The sequence below is a fragment of the Megalobrama amblycephala genome, linkage group LG6, assembly GCF_018812025.1.
Source record: "Megalobrama amblycephala isolate DHTTF-2021 linkage group LG6, ASM1881202v1, whole genome shotgun sequence".
Classification (NCBI taxonomy): domain Eukaryota; kingdom Metazoa; phylum Chordata; class Actinopteri; order Cypriniformes; family Xenocyprididae; genus Megalobrama; species Megalobrama amblycephala.
In genome coordinates this window covers 6,508,368-6,522,589 of record NC_063049.1, presented here as the reverse complement: position 1 = coordinate 6,522,589, position 14,222 = coordinate 6,508,368, and the positions used below count along the sequence as shown (strand labels likewise).

General features: G+C 39.0%; 3 long non-coding RNA genes across 4 annotated transcripts; 1 reads left to right on the top strand and 2 right to left on the bottom strand.

Moving 5' to 3' along the window:
- Positions 1-2,187: 2,187 nt before the first annotated feature.
- Positions 2,188-3,012, bottom strand: LOC125269476. The gene is made up of 3 exons (XR_007185115.1): positions 2,982-3,012; positions 2,793-2,875; positions 2,188-2,696 (listed from the first exon to the last, which is right to left on the bottom strand). It is a non-coding gene; the product is annotated as an uncharacterized LOC125269476 (long non-coding RNA).
- A 257-nt stretch (positions 3,013-3,269) lies between these two features.
- LOC125269475 lies at positions 3,270-4,189 on the bottom strand. Its single transcript, XR_007185114.1, has 3 exons — positions 3,711-4,189; positions 3,555-3,615; positions 3,270-3,346 (listed from the first exon to the last, which is right to left on the bottom strand). It is a non-coding gene; the product is annotated as an uncharacterized LOC125269475 (long non-coding RNA).
- Positions 4,190-8,220: 4,031 nt separating this feature from the next.
- Positions 8,221-13,059, top strand: LOC125269773. 2 transcript variants are annotated; one of them, XR_007185193.1, is made up of 4 exons: positions 8,221-8,299; positions 8,870-8,952; positions 9,091-9,211; positions 10,277-13,059. It is a non-coding gene; the product is annotated as an uncharacterized LOC125269773 (long non-coding RNA). The 2 variants fall into 2 exon arrangements; XR_007185192.1 differs by having other exon boundaries at positions 8,870-9,211.
- The last annotated feature ends 1,163 nt before the right edge of the window (positions 13,060-14,222 follow it).

The following is a 14,222-nucleotide window of genomic DNA, read 5'->3' as shown; positions in this document are numbered from 1 at the left end:
CATATGCCACATTATGTCTGCCTCCACAATTACAACACTTCAATTCTACTCCTTCACCACACTTCCCAAATTCATGCTCCCCTCCACATTGCGCACACCTTGTTTTAGATTTACAAACTGTTGCTGTATGCCCATATCTCTGGCAATTGTAACACATCAACGGAGGAACTATATTCTCCCTAATCGGGTAGCTGATAAAGCCCATCTTAACTTGTTCTGGCAGTACTTTTCCTTCAAACTTTAGACGCACTGACATGCTATCCAATCTTCTCCCTTCCCTATCTGTAAATGGACTGCATCAATGACCTTTCCTCCATCTAGATTCTTTTTTAAATCCTCCATAGTAACTCCAACAGAAACTCCATTTATCACACCATACACCCACGACTTCTGTCCTACAATCTTAAAGCTCAACACCGCCTGTTTTCCCACTGTTTTTAGTTGTATGGCTTTATTTTTCTGCTCTTCGTTCTTGCAGGCTATCAATAAAGCACCATCTTGTAACACTTTTGCAAAATCTATCTCGCCGACAAGTTTCCTCAGCTCATATGTCAAAGTCATCGGATTTACTCCTGAGATTCCTACCTCTTCTTTAAATTTTAATATTATCCTAAATCTATTCATGTCCTTATTTCTTCGATCCCCTTCTTCCTCGCTAGTTATCAAACTACTATCTGAGCCCTCCACCTTACCTTTTTTCCTCTTTTTAGATCCCTTCCTTCCTGGTCTTCCCTCTATCTTTGTCCATCCCACCTCCATATCATCCTCCTCTTCACCAGTTTCCTCCATTCCTAAAGTCTCTGATCCATTCCCAGATTTATTTCCACGAGATTTTTCCTTCGTATTTCTTGGATTTTTTGAATTCGCCGCCATAGTCACCCGGCCAAAACCGTCGGACACAACGGCGTGCTGCAACCGTCGACGCGTGATGACGTCACGAGCCCGATTCCCCTCCGTCACCATAACCATAACAAGCGAACACCTACTGTCGGTACACGATCCGTTCCACCTGCACAATCCGTTCTACGCATGCGTAGTAGACTCTTTAGAAAACGCACATGTGCAAATGATAATTCTGTTTTGCAACGACCTGCACGATCCGTTCTGTGTGTGTGTGTGTGTGTGAGGGAGAGAGAAAGAGTGTGTGTGTGTGAGAGAGAGAGAATTTTTACTCTTAAATAAAACTTGTGTGCGCACACATGCTTCTTTCAAGTCATTTCCATTGTCAGTTTGAAATACTCTATAACGTTTCCCCACACTTGTTTGTAGTTCTTTCTTCATGTAAGTGCAGATAGTCTTGGCAGAAATGCATATTATGTTCCTTATTGTCTTCTGTAAACAACATTGAAGGGGTTAGTTTATGGGGGTAAATTGATGCCAAAACCATTGAAAATGGACAGACTAAAATTCACAAATAGATATTACAACTTGTAAACACAAAACACAATCTACAAATAGATAAAAAATCCGCAAACAAAGTCCTCATGATCCGCAAATGTAAAACAAGATCTACAAATAGATACAAAGTCCTCAAACAAACTCTTTGTGATCCACAAATATAAAGCATGATCTACAAAAAGATTAAAAATCCACAAATAAACAAATCCTGATTCACAAATAGAAATCAGTGACTTGTACTTGAAAACCAGAATTTGAATGAATGTAAAGTGACTTGTTTGCAGGTGAAGATCATGTTCTGTTTGTAGATTGTGTCACATTTGTTTTCAGAATTCTGACACTATTGTTTCGCTGTTGTGACAAAATAATGCCATAATCTTTGAAAATGAAGAGACTATCAGTCAAAAATGCATATTACAATTTGTAAACACAAAACAAGATCTACAAATAAATTTAAAATCTGCAAATGTAAAACACAGTCTGTAAATAGATTCCAAATCTGCAAACAAACTCCTCATGATCCACACATGTAAAACAAAATCTACAAATAGATAAAAAATCCACAAACAGACTCTTCATGATTCACAAATAGAAATCAGTGACTTGTACTTGACAACCAGAATTTGAATGAATGCAAAGTGATTTGTCTGCGCATGAGGGTCATTTTTTATTTGTAGATTGTGTTGCATTTGTTTTCAGAATTTTGCCACAGCTGTTTCGCTGTTTTTTCCATTAAAAAAATCTACAAATGCCCTCCTTACAATTTGCAAACAAACACAGTCTAACTTGTATTTTCAAACCACTGTAAAAAGACATTCGTACACATTCTGTGCAAAGCTCAGCATGCAAGTGTTGAATCTGTGTTTGCAGATCACAGGGCATTCACAGATCCCTCTCCACACGTCTACAGATCTTTTTGGCACTATCTTTCCGCAGAGTGTGTGACTACGATCCACACGTGTAGTCAGCCAATCAGGGGTATTGCTTCAATGTGATGTCACGCCCCCTCAATAAGCCCTTTTCAAAATAAGAGCTGACACTTCTCTGATGTGTGGGCTGGGCTCACTGCCATTTACCGTTGCCGGTGTCACATAACTCAAAAGGTTATGCTGTACAAAATAAGTAACTATATTAGTTCTGCAAAGTGACTTTTTAGACTGTATTATACAACAAATTTGATAAAGATAACAGGGAAGGGGGCACAGAGAAAAGTCCAGACAGTAGCACAATGTGTGGTGCAGCAACAGGAGGCATCCCTTTGTCATCAAAACCATTCAGGATCAGAATCTGTGGATGCTCTGTAAAATTGAGTATAATTATTTAAGGGTTTAAGGCTAGACTGAATATTAAAATCGGGAAAAGGGAATTTAAAAATGCCATTTTAACACACTTACCCCAAATGTCCCTTTGTTTGCAAAGCCGTTTCTGCCTGGAACCTGTGGAAGCCCTCTGTCTTTTTTAGGATTAATAGGGTTACCTTTGAAAGACCAAGAGAGGACAACCATTTACAATGCATTTAATTTGATTGTTCTATATGCATCACCCATGCATTTTTAAGCAAACAAAATTATCCAAAAATTTACCTCAGGAGTAAGTACTTCCAAAATGTAGGATATATTACTTAATTCTGTCATGTCAATCTGTGTGACTCTTTTAATTCTATCAATGATCCCCTCTGTCTGTTGCAATAGGCATTGCATTCAACATTGTTACAGTATATTGGTTATATGTTAAGTGTAGCTCAAAATGCTAGGAAATAATTGTTTATATTTGTTGTTTTTCTACAAAAGTTACATGTTTGTTTATTACAAAATTGTTTTACCTGTTGTTCATCAAAAAAAAGAAATCCTTCCATTAAGTTTCATCTTCAGCTTTGGGGAAAATTTTGGCTTTTTATGCAAAAACTGTTTGATCTAATTGTGCCATTTGTCAAGCCGTTGTGTAGCTCCTACAATGTGAAGAAATGCATCATGCGGTATTTCTTTTTGAAATAAGTGTAACAAATATATAATATTTTTCTAATTGTTCACTTCCAAAAACTTCCAACAGATATGCATGTATATGTCACAAGAGAATGGATATGCAGATGAGAACCTTACAAAAGGTAAGGCACATTTATTCAGTTATTGGTGTGATGAAGTATTCATGTTGTTTACCATAATGTCCTGATCTGCCATTATGTTCACCACCAATCCCTGCTTCAACACTGATAGTGTTCTGTTAAAAGAAATGGGAGGGTTACAGAAGCATTCAATGTATTTGTAATGTTGTGATTAGAGAATGAAATTTGTTTGAAAATGTAAACCGCATACTTCTCGTAAGGATATGACTTTTCAATGTCACATCCACATCTGAATGCCATGTCCTTTGTGACCATTGCTGGATTTATGCCAGCACAGTCACAGTGCAGCCATTTATTACAAATGTTACACTGAATCCATTGCAGTGTCTTGACCTCTGCATGCATGGTTCTGCAGAGGAAATATGTACATTTATATAACTGCTCAATCAATATAGTACAACATATTAAAATGCAGTATTATCACTTATTTGGTCCAGATTTGTTGAAATATGCAAACATCAATCTCCTGGGCCAAACATCTGTTTTTAGCCTCACGAGCTGTCATCTCAGGTGGGAAGTCCTAAGAACAGAAGATGAGCAAACCAGTACATAATTTTAAGCAAAATAGTATTTATAATATTTATTTTATATTTGCTCAAATATTAGACAGATTATACATACATCCAGATTAGAGAAAACGCCCCCAGATAGCAAACGGATGTGGGCCACTTTAGGCAATGATGTGGCACTACAGGCCTTCTTATGGCCCGGACAAAATGTATGTGAGCCTTAAGTGGCCCACATGTAACATGGCAAATATGGCCCAAATATTTCAAATCACATGTGGGCCTTTTTAGGCAAAGATGCGGCACTTACGGCAATGTGTAATCTGAATGTGAGCCTGAAGTGGCCCGTGTGATAAATAATGAATATGGGCCAAATATTGCAAACCAAATGTGGGCCATCTTTGGCAAAAATGTGGCACAATCAATAATGGCTAATCTGGCTTTAAACCAAATATGGCCCACATATGCTGCAGCAAATGTGGCCCATTTATCTTAAAACACAACTGGGCCAGTTTTGGCAAAGATGTGGAAAGTAAACACTGGCAATTCTGAATGTGAACCTTAAGCGGCCCAGACATGGCATAACAAATATGGCCCAGATACATTACACCAACTTTGGACCACATTTGGCTAATGTACGGCACAGTCAGCACTGGCTAGCAGAGTGTAAGCCTAAACTGGCCCACATATAATGCAGCAAATGTGGCCCAGTTATCTTAAAACATATCTGGGCCAGTTTTGGCAAAGATGACAGAGTGTAATCACTGGCGATTCTGAATGTGAACCTAAAGTGGCCCACAAATGGCATAACAAATATGGCCCAGATACATTACTTCAACTTTGGACCACATTTGTTTAATGTACGGCACAGTCAGCACTGGCTAACCAGAGTGTAAGCCTAAACTGGCCCACATATAGGCCCGGTTTCACAGACAGGGTTTAGATTAAGCCAGGATTAGGCCTTAGTTCAATTAGGACATTTAAGTGGCTTTTATAAACGTACCTTAGAAAAAAACATTACTGGTGTGAATCTTGAGACAAAACAATGGCTCTGACATATTTCAAGATATGTCAGTACAAGTGGCTTTCAGTTAAAATTGTTCAAACATGAGTTTTAGTCTGGGACTATCTTAAGCCTTGTCTGTGAAACTGGGGGTATATGCAGCAAATGTGGCCCAGTTATCTTAAAACATATCTGGGCCAGTTTTGGCTAAATTGTGGGACAGTAATAACTGGCAAATCTGAATGTGAACCTTAAGTGGCCCAGACATGGCATAACAAATATGGCCCAGATACATTACACCAACTTTGGACCACATTTGGCTAATGTACGGCACAGTCAGCACTGGCTAGCAGAGTGTAAGCCTAAACTGGCCCACATATAATGCAGCAAATGTGGCCCAGTTATCTTAAAACATATCTGGGCCAGTTTTGGCAAAGATTACGGAGTGTAATCACTGACGATTCTGAATGTGAACCTAAAGTGGCCCACAAATGGCATAACAACTATGGGCCAGATACATTATTTCAACTTTGGACCACATTTGGCTAATGTACGGCACAGTCAGCACTGGCTAACCAGGATGTAAGCCTAAACTGGCCCCCATATAATGCAGCAAATGTGGCCCAGTTAGCTTAAAACATATCTGGGCCAGTTTTGGCAAAGATGACGGAGTGTAATCACTGGCGATTCTGAATGTGAACCTAAAGTGGCCCACAAATGGCATAACAAATATGGCCCAGATACATTACTTCAACTTTGGACCACATTTGGTTAATGTACGGCACAGTCAGCACTGGCTAGCAGGGTGTAAGCCTAAACTGGCCCACATATAATGCAGCAAATGTGGCCCAGTTATTCTTAAAACATATCTGGGCCAGTTTTGGCAAAGATTATGGAGTGTAATCACTGACGATTCTGAATGTGAACCTAAAGTGGCCCACAAATGGCATAACAACTATGGGCCAGATACATTATTTCAACTTTGGACCACATTTGGCTAATGTACGGCACAGTCAGCACTGGCTAACCAGGATGTAAGCCTAAACTGGCCCACATATAATGCAGCAAATGTGGCCCAGTTATCTTAAAACATATCTGGGCCAGTTTTGGCTAAATTGTGGGACAGTAATAACTGGCAAATCTGAATGTGAACCTTAAGTGGCCCACAAATGGCATAATAAATATGGCCCAGATACATTATTTCAACTTTGGACCACATTTGGCTAATGTACGGCACAGTCAGCACTGGCTAACCAGGATGTAAGCCTAAACTGGCCCACATATAATGCAGCAAATGTGGCCCAGTTATCTTTAATCTTATCTGGGCCAGTTTTGGCAAAATTGTGGGACAGTAGTCACTGGCAATTCTGAATGTGAACCTAAAGTGGCCCACAGATGGCATAACAAATATGGCCCAGATACATTATTTCAACTTTGGACCACATTTGGCTAATGTACGGCACAGTCAGCACTGGCTAACCAGGATGTAAGCCTAAACTGGCCCACATATAATGCAGCAAATGTGGCCCAGATATCTTAAAACATATCTGGACCAGTTTTGGCAAAGATGACAGAGTGTAATCACTGGCGATTCTGAATGTGAACTCCAACTGTACTCCATTACTCCAACTTTGGACCATATTTGGCATATGTATGGCACAGTCAGCACTGGCCAACCAGGGTGTAAGCTCAAAATGGAACAGTAAGCATGTTAATAGTTCATAACAATTAGGTCCAATGTTGGTAAATATTTGGTACAGTTGACACAGCAAATATGCTCTAAATATCATAAAAAACTAGGCTACTTCTGGCTTTGTATGGAGCACCTTTTAAAACTGGTTAATTTAAATGTATAGCTAAAAATGGAGCTGAAAATATATCATTAATACTTTTCAGGGATATTTGATGTAGGATGCAACACTTAATTGTACAGGCTAATCTGGAGAAGGCAGATATTTCAGGTTTTTTTAACATAACTTTATTGGTGTGTTTGTGTGTACAGGTATATGTGGTTTGTGAGGACACAAATATCTATAATGACATTTGCATTACAACCAAATGGCTTAAAAACATACAAAACTTTTTTCTTTTTTTAATTCAAAACATGCAGAAAGTTGTGTGTGGTGGGTAGGTTTAGGGCTAGGGGAGGGGGATGTACAATAAATGGGGAAGGGGGGTAATAATAAATGATGTTTTTGGAAAATGTAAATTGTAGAATGTTTTCTGTGATGGGTAGGTTTAATGTAGAGGGATAGGTTATGCAGTTTGTACAGTATAAAAACCATTATGTCTCTGCATGGTCCCCATAAAACATGAAAACACAGCATGTATGTGTGTCTGTACTGTAGAGCAGAAACACAGATGTGCACTATTACAGCTCTTACAGTCAGTTATGCTGTACATGTAAGTAAAGTGTCTGATTGAGAAATGTGTACAACATAGTTAAAATTAGTGAACTATGGTCTTGGAACATATATTTAGTAGAGTGACATTTTGAGCTGCTGTATGTTAAAATCTTTGCCATGGTTTCAAGCAGAACATATTCCACTGTCCATGTTTTGTTGAACTTGTAACAATATCCCAAGGACAAGTTAGTCCTAATGCTACCCTAAACCTAACCCAACCCATTATCCTTAAAGTAAATGATAACCGGCACAAAACCCTGGTTGTATGCATAAACTTGACATAAACTGTAAACTTGTCACTCAAATATGATTGGTTGAATGAAATGCAGGATTAACAATGTAAGCAGGCAGTGTCATTTTATAAACTGCTTCAAGTGACCCTGATATTGTAATAAGTACATAAATGAATGAATGAATAAACTAATAAATAAAACATTACAAAACAAACATTAATAAAAATATTTATTTTGTCTTACATTTTAACTGAATATTGACATTTACATTTATAAATGACTTTTTTATTAATAAAAATAGCCTGTCATATTATTAATTGATAAATTAAATTATGAATGGGTAAATCAGCACAGCATAAAACTGCAATGAGAACATTGCTTTTTGATATTATTTGATTTGATATTAGGCTATTAACTTTTCAAACATTTTGTATTTTTATTTTATTATTATTATCATGTTATAGGCTTCAGCTAACTTTATTAGAGATCATTATTTAATAGAATTCAAACTGGTTCGAATTCCTATTTCCGGCCCTTTAAATTTAAAAGTAGGCGTGCGGAAAAGGCGCCTAAACAGCAGAGAGGATCGGCTGGAGAATTGACGGTTGAAAACTGCACAAAGTAAAGTCAAGGTAAGACTTCATAAAAAATAATGGATTTAAACAATGTTTTTATGTTGTTGGCGATTGCTTCGTTATATTTGATTGGAGTATTTATGTGATATTAAAGTTAGCTAATGATTACTTTAATCGTTAGCAAGCAAACACATAGGTAAGGCTATTTGAATTTAAGTTACTTAGTCATTTCAACTTTTGCTATCTCTGGATTTTCAGGATTTTATTTTAAAAAAAATATGAATGTTTATGTAGAAGATTTGTAGTTTGTGTAGGCTACAATGATTAAGTGACCGGACATAGTAACTTGCTATGTTCGCGCTGTTTACATTTTTCTTATGATACGGCCAGTAGATCAAGACTGATTAGTTCATTGTTTTTAACTATTTTATGTAATATCTCGTGAATAACGTTGATTAGTTCACCTCCGAGTCTTTTGGACCGAGTCTGACGGCATACATTCAGTTAACGTTAGTTTGGTTTTACTTAAGTAACATGATATACAGTTAAGTCCATGTAGCCCAGTTAAACTGTAAATCCAGTGGTCAATAATACTGAAGTGATACATTGTCTGTCTCCTCAATGTAGATCCTCCTGCTGTAAAAACCAGCATTGACCAGCATGAATTCCCTTTCAGTCACTGTCTACCAACCTGCAGTCGGTTCAGCACGGTACTGTAGACAATTGTTTTTACTTATGCTTTATTATGGCATAACAGTAAAATAAAATTATGACTATAATTCAATTGGACATTCATCTATGTATTCATTGTACATTATACTGCACTAACTAGTTTTATTACTTGTCAGAAACATCAGGCTCACAGCAACAGATTAAGAAGAATCCTGCATCAAAAGATGACTTCAACTTGCATGTGAGACAGAGTGAGAAGAGGAAAAGAGGAATGAAGATGGACTGTCTAAGAAACCTGTAAGTCAGTTACACTGTCTATTTTGCTATATGTGTGTATTAATTTGTATTATACTACGAGGATGTTGAATGCTTGAATTAGAGCTACGATAACCGCAATACCGCAGTAATGAGATGCCTACCGCGATGTTGAGGCCATCACCGCCATCACCGCACCGTTTCTATGGTAACCAAGAGCTCCTGAACTCATCAGATTCATGCGGCTGCGGCTTGTTTGTAGTATCGGCGAAAAGAATTTTTTGAACATCTGTGAAAATGTTAAAGTATGTAAAATAGTGGCTGAACTTAAACATATGCTTTTATTAAAACTGGTGCTCTGATGTGCCAAGGGACATTTCGAAACATTTCACCAGTTACTTTCGTTTACTGCATAGACCTTTATGTCCTATAAATGTGTCATATTCGTATTTGTGTGACAGTCCACGCAGCTTTCAGTGGGCAGGGCTATTGGCATTATTAATAAAGAAACATGAATGAATGAGAAAGTAAAGAGCAGGACGTGGTTGATATTAAAAATAAAATTAAATACTGGCAGGATGTTTCTATGCGCATACTCTGAGTGTAAGACGGACAAGCATTGAAGCCTCTGTTTGCGCGTCTAATTGGTCAAATACACCGTGTGAGCCAGAAAGTGAGCTAATGTGTATCACACAAAAAGCAAAGTGCAAACTATTCTCAAGAGACAAATTTCAGCATAACATGCTGATAACGGTAGGCTATCCTAACTGTCTTAATTTATTCCTTTATTTATTTTGTGGACCATAAATATAGTAAAACAAATGAGAAGAATAGTATTTCGTGTTAAACAGGTTGGTTTTTAAAATGCATCTAAGGGTGCTTTCACACTTGGTTCGATTGCCTGGACCGAATGCGAGTTCAATTGCTCTCCCCTCTCCCTGCGCCCACTGGACTGTGTTCACATTATATTATTTGGGTCCGAACCGCGGTTCGTTTTCGTCATCAAACCAGCAGCTGTTGACTACGTTGCTTAATAACGATGGCACAGGAGAAGTCGGCAAAATGCATAACGTTGCTCTCCTCACTATTTTTGTTTTTGAACCGTAGGTTTTGTTCATAACGGAACTTGCATCTATCTCCCACGAATGTAGAATGCTGAAGGCGAGCAGAAATGAGAAAAGTTATGCTACAGCTCTCTGTTTGCAGCACGTCAGTCACGCTCGTCGGGAAAGTGAGTGAAACACACACACAAACACACATTTTTATCAAATAATACGGCATTAATAGCGGTTCACTTCCACAACTTGGTGCGTTTGCATTTATATCAGAAGCGAACTGTACCTGAGTTCACTTGAACCGCACCCCAGACCACCCTTTTTAAGTGGACTCGGGTACGGTTCGTGGGTGTCCGCAGTTACACACAGCACACAGTTACTCCTCGTGTTTGCTGGATAATGATATAATGATATTATATTTAATCCTCCAAAATCACTGTGCAATAATGAGTGTGTTAAGTGAATAAATGTAAACTCTATGAATGAAATGAGCGCAAATCAAATAGCTGTATTGCTGTTGCCTCTCCATGTGCCACAAATCAGCTTGGAAAGAATAAATCAACTGAAATACTTAGTGCTTTTTCCAGTTTAACACATTAAAATATTTAACACAGTTAATGCAGCATACGTTTTTTTTGTTTTGTTTGTTTCATCCTTTGGCTAGCATTACAATATATGATTACGCTCTTATTTCTGCGAATGCTTTTAAACCATTTAAGCGCACCAAAAGAAAAAAGAGAACGCACTGTCTGTGAATGTCCTGTCACACACACGACGCACAGAAAGACATGCACCAGTATAGTGAGCATGGACGGCCCACCAGTATCGAGTTCTCTGTCATGCTTGAAGAAACAATAACACACACGATAATGTCAAAAATGTCAGTTTTGTTAACTATCACCAATGGAGCAGCCTTAAATGAGTTAAAGTCCCCGTGAACCGGAAGTGCAAACGTCTTTTCTCCAGTGTTGTGACATATTTCCAAGCGAAACAGAATATTGAATAGAGGGCAGAGTTTTAATTTAACGCTCCTCCTCTCCGTCTCTTGCTCATAGCAGACTAAGGGTTGGGGGGGGGAGTGGTTTTATTTTATCAGAGAAGGAACACCATTTCAGACCAGAAGTAACATTTCAGATTTTGATTAAAGATTACCACGACAAACAATTTTTTTCGGTGTATTAACTTGCACGGATTAATTGTTCACCACAAGACTAGTAATATGCACTAACAAAGTAAGTAAGGTCAATTTTGATTTTATGACGTCTTGAAATGAAGTCTTAATTGAAAAGTAAATGAGTTGTGAGAAAGTGGACATCAGTAGCTGTATTAAGACCCGGGTATACTTCACTTTCCGCGGCCAGACGCATCTCACGTGCAGTCTTGTCTGCGCATCTTTCAAAGTATACTCAACTACAGATGTGCGTGGATGACCGAGTTCAACACATGCAGTACAATTTAATTCACGAATCGTGCCATCAACGGGACTTCGCTGGGTAGGATCAGAGAATAAAAATAGTGCATCCACCATCCACCACACAGTCTTGAAATTTGGCCTGCACACGGACGAGGTATGCAGACGTCCGTGAGCCCTCCAGATGACGAACATTACGTCATGCAGACGGTGCACGAACGTGGCTTTAGTTTCAGTGAGACTGTCCTTATTTCATAAAAACATGCCATTAAAAAGTATTTAAAATATACTCTTTATGTTGTTTCTTTATGTTGTTTTTATTTTAGAGATTAACTGTGACATTATTACATAATAATATGTATTATTAAAAACTTGACTATAACATTACATTTAGATCTATTGCATTATATTTAGATAGTGGCATGAAAGGTTGCAACTTTGAATGAGCATTGTAGCTGATCACAGTCATGTTGAGTGTATGTAAGCAGTGATCTCATCATTGAAACTCGAATTCTGCTCACTAACAAATACGTTCATCGTAACTAACAGTGCAAACACAATGTAAATAAGAGGTTTGTTGATTATAATGGGAGTTTTGGTGTGAGTCTTTTCCTTATCCCGAGGTTACCATACTCAGCTGGATCCCCTCCAAATCCAGATCAGATGGTGGACCTGCATCTTGGCATGACCACGACGCAAGCCTAAATGTCAACGAAGACCATGTCAACTAGACAAGCCAGACAGATCCCCTGTGAGAACTTCGTTGACAGCCATCGGCAAAGATCCTCAGCAAAGACCACAAGAACCAGACAAGTCCTCTGCACAGACCCCTACGGCTAGCTTCAACTCTATGCCGGCGTGTTGTATCTTGATCTTCAAACTGATGGAACCATATGAAATATTCTAGATTATACCAATCCACAATCTGACTTGTGTTGCTGCCTGAATCACATCACACCATATTCGTTCATTGGCCAGAGGAGAACTGGTCCCTGACTGAGCCTGGTTTCTCCCAAGGTTTTTTTTTCTTCTCCATTTTTGTAACCTGATGGATTTTGGGTTCCTTACCCCTGTTGCCTTTGGCTTGCTAAGTTTGGGACACTTAATATTCAGCAATAATATTGATTTGATTGCACTGACACTATCATATGAGAACTGAACTGAGCTGGACGATGACTGTTTTTTGCAGAGCTGCTTTATAACAAATTGAACTGATTTCATAATTGATTAACTTTATACAGCTATTGAACAGAACTGAATTAAAACATACTGACTTCAGCTGAACAATGACACTATTTCTTTTAGAGCTGCTTTACAGCAGAATTGAACTGGAATAATTGAATCATTCTCCTGTTTATACCTGTAAAGCTGCTTTGAAACAGTCTATAAAGTGTTAAATTAAAGGTGACTTGACTTTTGAAATAGCCTGATCTGGTAAACAGTAATGCGTTGTCAAAATGTCACCATTCTAGGCAGCATGTGGGCCACATGAGGATTTTTATTTTAATCCACTAGGGTTAAAATAAAAATATACTGTGGCCCACATTAGGGTCAGTTCTGGTTTATTATTTGGTTTGTTATTGGCTTACGTGTGGCATGATTGTGGCTTTATTGTGGCCCAGATCTTTCAAACAGGAGTGGACCGCTCATCATGCCATCATTCAACGCAGTATGTGGGCCAGAGCGAGGTGTTGGATCTGGGCCAGAATTAAAATGAACTGTTGCCCAGATTAGGGCCAGTTATGTTTTATTTGTATTGCTTATGGCTGACATGCGGCATTGGTATGGCTTGCTTGTGGCCCAAATCTGGCCAACAGGAGTGGTCCGCCTAAGTGCCATCATTCCATGTGGTATGTGGGCCAGAGCAAAGGGGTTGGATCTGTTGCACACTTGACACTTTCATGTGGCCCACATTTGGCAGGAATAATGGCACTTGGGCGGTCCGCTCCTGTTTGCCAGATTAGGGCCACAAGCAAGCCACAGTTATGCCGCATGTCAGCCATGAACAAAACAAATGAAGCAGAACTGGCGCACATCTGGGCAACAGTTCATTTTAATTCTGGCCCAGATCCAACACCTCGCTCTGGCCCACATACCGCATGGAATGATGGCACTTGGGCGGTCCACTCCTGTTGGCCAGATTTGGGCCACAAGCAATCCATACCAATGCCGCTTGTCAGCCATAAACAAATCGAATAAAGCAGAATTGGCCCACATCTGGGTAACAGCAAGGTGATGGATCTGGGCCAGAATTCAAATGAACTGTTGCCCAGATGTGGGCCAGTTCTGCTTCATTCGTTTTGTTTATGGCTAACATGCGGCATTACTGTGGCTTGCTTGTGGCCCTAATCTGGAAAACGGGAGCGGACCGCCCAAGTGCCATCATTCCTGCCAAAAGTCAGCCATATGAAAAGTGTCAAACTTGCGCCAGATCTGGGCCACAAGCAAGCCATACCAATGCCGCATGTCAGCCATAACCAAAACGAATATAGCAGAACTGGCTCACATCTGGGCAACAGCAAGGTTGTTGGATCTGGGCCAGAATCAAAATGAACTGTTGCCCAGATGTGGGCCAGTTCTGCTTCAT